The sequence below is a fragment of the Vulpes vulpes genome, chromosome 10 (assembly GCF_048418805.1).
Source record: "Vulpes vulpes isolate BD-2025 chromosome 10, VulVul3, whole genome shotgun sequence".
NCBI lineage: Eukaryota > Metazoa > Chordata > Mammalia > Carnivora > Canidae > Vulpes > Vulpes vulpes.
In genome coordinates this window covers 83,200,155-83,206,949 of record NC_132789.1, presented here as the reverse complement: position 1 = coordinate 83,206,949, position 6,795 = coordinate 83,200,155, and the positions used below count along the sequence as shown (strand labels likewise).

The 6,795-nt window shown below is 37.3% G+C and overlaps 1 pseudogene; it reads left to right on the top strand.

The window, feature by feature from the left end:
- The first annotated feature begins 5,346 nt into the window (after positions 1–5,346).
- LOC112934702 (calcyclin-binding protein-like) lies at positions 5,347–6,026 on the top strand (annotated as a pseudogene).
- The last annotated feature ends 769 nt before the right edge of the window (positions 6,027–6,795 follow it).

Below are 6,795 nucleotides of genomic sequence, written 5' to 3'. Positions count from 1 at the left end.
GTTGACATTGTTTCTTTAAGCACTTTTAATATGTATTGTCATTTCCTTCTGGTCTTTATGGTCTCTGATGAGACACTGGCTTTTTATCATTCTGGGATTGCTTGAATGTGATGAGTCACTTTGCTCTTGCTATTTTCTAGATTTTTTTTTCTTAATTTTTGTCTTTCAGCCATTTGATTGTAATATGTGTGAATATGGCTGTCTGAGTTTATCTTGCTTGGATTTCACTGAGCTTCTTTTAAGTCCAGATTAATTTTTTCAATCATATTTAGGAGATTTTTCACCATTATTTTTTCAAATAATCTTTTCCCATTCCTTTTCTTCTTTCCTTTGGGGCCCCTAATATATATATGTTGGTACACTTGATATTTTGTACTAGGTCTTTGAGGCACTGTTCATTTTTCCTCATTCATTTTCTTCCCTTTCCTTATGCTGAGTATTTTCATTCAACTGTCTTCAAGTTTGTTGATTCTTTCTTCCTCTTTGGTCAGATTTGCAGCTGAGTCCCATTAGTAAACATTTCATTTCAGTTATTGTATTCGTAACTACAGAATTTTTTGTATGTGTATGTTTACAGTAATTTCTATCTTTTTACTTGTTTGATGACTTATCATTTTTACAGTTTTTTCTTTAGGCATAGCTTTCTTTACTTGTTAGAAAAAAATTAGAATAACTTCTTCAAAGTCTTTGTCCAGTAAGTCCTCGGGCAGTTTTTATTGATTGCTTCTTTTTTTGTGGATAGGTCTTGTTTTCTTGTTTCTTTTTATATCTAGCATTATTTTTTGAAAATTAGATATTTTAAAAAATATTTTAATTTTATGTTATCTCTACACAGAATGTGGGGCTTAAACTCACATTCCTGAAATCAAGAGTCACATACTCTACTGACTGAGCCAGCTAGACACCTGAAAACTGGACACTTCAAATAATATAATGTGGCAACTCTAGAAATCAAATTCTTCTCCTTCCTCATGGTTGTTTTTTTTTTTTCTTAGTGTCTTTTCTGAACTAATTCTATGAAGTCTGTATTTTTTGTATATAAGGTCACTAATGTCTATATTTGGTTATCTTAGTAGTCAGCTAATGATTGGACATAAATTTTCTTAAACATCTAGATTCAGTGTTTCTCTTCCTTGCTAAAGGATACTTTTTATATGTTGGGGCAAACCTTCAACACTCAGTTATGCAGTTAATAACATTGCCTTCTTGGTTTTGCAGAGTCTCAAAGTCAGACTGCAGTGAGAATTTAGGGACTTCTCAGATTATTCCTGAGCATGTGTACAGCCCTAGACATATACATAGCCCTATGCATCATGGGGGCTTCTAGATTCCCAGAAACATGTTGGGATATTTTCAATGTCCTGTGGGCATCTTGTTCCCCAGGCTTTCATTTTATTCAAACTGTTACCACTCCCTCATACAGCCATTTGCCTCTGTTTTTGACAAATGCTCCTGGGGAAATACTTTTTTGCCCTGAATGGGATGGTTAAAAAACACAACCTTGAGTGTGGAGTTTTCCATGGAACCATAAGACAGGGCAAATACTGACAGTGCTCTGTTAATAAGGCTTTAAAGGAGTTGCACTCTCATTTTCCCCCTCTGGTGGCTATCAGGCTATTGGTTTATAGTGTTATTGTAGGTTGTTGGTTTTCACCATGATTGCAGGCTTTGGTTTTTAAAGCTGTCTCACAGATATAGAGTGGAGGATCAGAATAGACCCGAGTAAATGCTGCAAAGCATGCTTTTTTTATAGCCACAGTTCAGTGTTTTTTCTTGAATAAATGCTCCCTAGATTGCTCTAAACCTTTCATTAATTTCAAGAGTTCTGAAAAAGTTTATTCTGACAATTTTTTGCTATTTTCTTTATGGGGGAGAGAATTTTATGGGTCCCTAATTCTATTTTTGCTGACATCATCCTTCCAAAGATCCTATCATGTAGATTATATAACATGCTTCAATTGGTGTTCATTTGAAAACCGATGTATAATATGTTACTTCCCTAAGATCAGATTTTTTCCCAGCTGATTCTTTAAGTTATGGAGTCAGAAAAACAGTTATTGGGAAATTGTGCTATGTCTGTAATGACCAATAAGATGTAGAAGACTACTGAGAAAAAAATTGAACATCTTTATTCAGTTTTCAGAAATAAAGTGAGGGAATGTTGTATTATTTCATGAGTTCTGCTTTCTGTATGTTAGGAAATCATAATGGTGATAGAGATATGCATATAGTATAAAATTAGAACTGTTTAGTTTTAAAAGACAAAGACTGAAGAAAAGAAAATTTGTTTTCTCAAAGGCTGATACAGGCTAAAAACATAAACAGAAGTGAAAATTATATTAAAATTGTGCTGCTTTTTGCTCTCATTGTTTTAAGAAGACTAACAGAGCAATAGCAATGAATTAAAATTTAGTAAACATTTCATACCTGAAAATAAAATATTGCAAAATTTAAATTTAGCAATATGTTAGCAATGAGCCAGGCCCCTCCCAAAGTTTGACTTTCACTGTAAATCATGGGAAATTGTGAAGTTCTGTTTGACTCTGAAGTCTAAATCTGAATTGATTTTAGTTGTTGAAAATGAATTTTGGCTTTTTTGTTTAATTTTATGCAGTTGATATTCTGTGTTTTGTATTATTTTATATAGGCATGCATGCATTTTAAGAGAAAAAAATTAGATTTTTAAGTTTCTCTTTTTGTCATAATTAAATCCTTCAACTTAAGAGTTCGAAGATGAATTAATGTCAGTATAAAGGGTGAAAATGTAGTAAGGCACACGCACTTACTTAAATTATATTATGCTAGGATGGATGTGGTTGAAATTATCCATTACAAAGTAAAACAAAGCAGATTATGCTGTGTATGGTGCCTCCCACTTGGAGGGTTAGGGAACTATTCCAGGGAAGATATACTGGTAGCATGGACAAGGCTGGTGGCAGTGGGAACATCAAAGGAATTGATGAGAGATGTTTAAGAAGGTAAAAAACCAACATTTATAGTCTCTTTTTTTTCTGCACCTAATATAATTCATTTCACTTAGATTGTAAAATTTTATGGCTTTAAACATTCCATTCCATCCCATTAAAAAGAACTTTCTTTCATGTAGGTCTTCCTCAGGATAAATGTTGTGCTCTTTTTCTATGTATTTGAATACTTGTAAAATACCTTAGGGAAAAAGTCTTAATGTAAAGATCTTTAGACTTAAACTTGCACAAAATTATTTTCATTGGCATATGCAGTGTTTAAAAAAATGGAATTAGTTGGCAAACTTTAAATGTAGGGAGTTTCTTCACTTAAAAATACAGATTTTTAGCTCTTGAAAATGTGTGATCTCTGACCAGATGGGCTCTCTCAGCATGAGGTCACCAGTTGGGGCTGCCTAACTGCCTGGAGGCCATGTGCTCTCTCTCTTCCTGCCCTTATGTGGTGAGTTTCACTCATTTTCAGGACCTTTCTACTCCTCCTAGATGCTCTTAAGCTTGCAACTTCTGCCCAAAAGTTAAAAAAAAAAAAAAAAACACAGAACAAAACAAAACAAAACAAACAAACAAAAACCCCTCTTTAAGTTATAGGTAGTTTTGAGAATACTACTTACCAGTTTGAGTCAAGAGTGATCAAATAGAGCTTTATATTGCTGAAGTTTGTTCTATGTGAGGCTGTAAAATGTTGACTTGGTGTCTCTGGGCCACGTGAAGTTGGGAAGCCCAGGTGCATTATAGAGGAGCAGAGGAGGAGAAGGAAAGAAGTTGTCATCAGAGTATATACAAGCTTTTGCAGGAATGGGGAACTCAGAACTGACCTTGAATGGTTGCAGAGTGGTGTTTTAATAACATCTTGAAGATTGAGATTATAAGAGGAAGAGACTTGGCAGAAATTATTAGAAGTTTTGGGTCCATGAAAAAGTGAGACTGATAAAGGGAAATTTATGTAACTGGGGGTGTGTCCATGTTGGGAATTTTTATAATTGGAGCTAAAGCTGTTTTACCTTTATTTGAAGGTAGACTGAGGGCCCAGAAAGAAGGAAAGGTAGCAGGAGAGAAATCAGTCTTATTTGTATTCCTGAGATAGAAAGGATTCTCCCTCCCTCCCTTCCACCTTTGTTTCTTTCCTTCCTTCCCTCTTCCTCCCTCCATCCTGCCCTCCTTCCCTCCCTTGTTCCCTCTCCTTTTCCTTCCTTCAGTTTATTGAGCACACGAGTACCTGTACGGAACTTACTATCATCCAAGTATGTGTTTACTACTGTGATAGCTGTTCAGAGTGCAGTAGGAGGATCTGTGATGTGAAAAAAAGGAGATTTGAAGTCAGAGAAATCTGGGTGACATTTAGATTTTCCATCTTCCTAGCTATGTAAACTTTAATGAGTTATCTCTAAATCCTACTTTTTAAAATCTATTCATTTGGAGCATCAGTATTTATTGAGCACTTACTAAGTACATCGTGTATTATTTCAGTTGATCTTTACAAGAGCACTGTGAAAAGGAAATATTATCCTCCTTTTACTGATGAACAAATGGAGGCAGGGTAAGTTCTGCCTCTTTCCAAGTTTCTGTCTCTTTTCCAAGGCCACACAGCTGTTTTATTATTATTAAAGTATGGTAAGACCAGTAAATCAGAATATGATTGCCGTTGAAAAGCTAGTTTGTTACACTTGCAGATCCCAAGAGAAGAGGCATACCACACCCCACCAGGGCTGGGTGGGGATGAGTGGTGGGTGCATATGAGGAAGCTCTGGATTCAGTCAAAAAACAGAGGGAGAGGAAGAAACTATAGGCAAGAGCTTTTATTGTGATTTCCATGGAAAAACAGGGGAGGCAGGGAAGCAGGTTTAGGATTGGCTAGTTTGAGTGATTCTAGTGGGTTTTTGGTTTGTGTGCTTTCCAAGTTGTCTTGGTACCTGGCCCTGGGTGTTTAGGGTAGGCAGATAGTGGCCTGGAGTATGAGACCCCAGTAAAGGAAGTGCTTAAGGGTACAGACTCTGGGTGGTTGGATAGCATTTGAAAAGCATGCTATTGTCTATTGTCTCTAGGAATTGGCCAACCTTGGGAGGAACAGTCTCTGGTCAGCAAGGCCCCAGATGTCAAAGCCTCAGAATGTAAAAAATAAAAGTTATGGTCAGTACGACAGCTTGGGAATAAGTGGTGAAGCTGGGAGTTGGATACTGGGTTTCTTAACTCAAGCCTAAGTCAAAACTTTGAGTGCTGCTCTGGATTCACTTTATCAAAATTCAATGAAGTGGATGGTGACTCCTGGCAGTGGGGTCTGCCTCCCAGTGAGGGCACATGGTGTGGTGTTTCTTGTTCTCCTCTGCATGGCTGCAGCTTGGGCCTTGCCTGATGCAGCCTGACCATGGCTTCAACTTTTGAAGAGCTATGGGAAGATCTAGAAGGTGTGAAGGTGCTACTAGAAAAGGCCAGTAGAAAGAGTACGTGATGCCTTTACAGTGGAAAAATCCAAGATTGAGACAGAAATCAAGGACCAGATGTGGCAGAAATCAGAAAGAAAAGCAGAACTCTTTGACAATGAAAAGCCAGCTGCTGTGGTGGCTCCCATTACAATTACAATTACAATGAAAATCAGTAATTACTGATGAGATCAGTCAGATAAGTTTGTGAAAATCTAGTTACTTTATTTGGAGTTCGTCAAGTCCCCACTGAGAACATGCAGGTGCATTTCACAAAGAGGTCATTTGATCCTTTGGTAAAGAATCTAAATGGGAACAGTTACTCCATGACTGTGATCAACCTCTTGACACTCATCTCTGTGGAAAGCAGTTCAAAAAAAGTCAAAACTGATGCAATTCTTATGTAGAAAAAAGGCAGAAAACATGTGGTGGGATACCTGATTCAGTCTGAGAAAGATGCAAAGAGAAGGAAAAGCCCTCCCATTACACTGAAACGGATGCTAGTGAGGGATTGATGAATGTTCTAAAGACAATTTATGAAGATGGAGATGATCATATGAAGCAAACCATTAGTACAGTTTGGGTGGAATCAAGAGAGAAGCAAGCCCAGGAGACAGAACTTTGAGAGTTTAAGGTCATTTTGGGAAGAGTAAGGGGGAAATATTGACGTTTCCAATAAGGAAATGTTGGTGAGCTGCAGAGAAATTTGACAAGTAACAACTTACACAGTTGTCTTTTAAGTGAAGGCAATGATTTCTCCCATTTCCTCCTGGAGGATTTATTTAAATAAAATATACTTCTTAAACACTTCTGCCAAAGACAGTTTCGTATTAATCCAGGTATTTTGTTCAAGAAAGGATAATATTGCATTCTTGTGTGAAATGTAAGAAAGCAAATTTTGCCTAATGATAATACTACATTGTGGGTATTTTTGTTTAGCTAAGAGGTAGACAACAAAAGTTACTGTTTGCCTGTAAGTTCTTGGCATCAGCTCCTGCCAACATAAGAATACATGAGAATAAAACCTGAATGTTTACATAAAATGCAAATCTGAAAAAAAATTCACTGAAGTGGAGGGGAGTTTCTTGCCCTAACAGCTTCTTCCTGAGGTCACTTCAGGCCAGTGTGGAAAGGGAGGGTGAGCAGAGAAGCCGGTGCCCTGTTGTGCCATTGTTCCAGGTCAGCCCTCCCTCTTCCCTTTGTCACAGCCCCTGCACAGTGCAAGTTTATTGTCAGAATATCTGCCTCTTGGCCAGATGTTGAAAGGTAAGCAGGATGCAGGGATTAAGAAATGGGACCTCACTCACAACTGTACCATTGGGACAGAACTGCTAGTGCTTTTCTGAATTCAGGCAAGATCACCCCAGCATTGGCTTGTAGACAAAAATAACTGC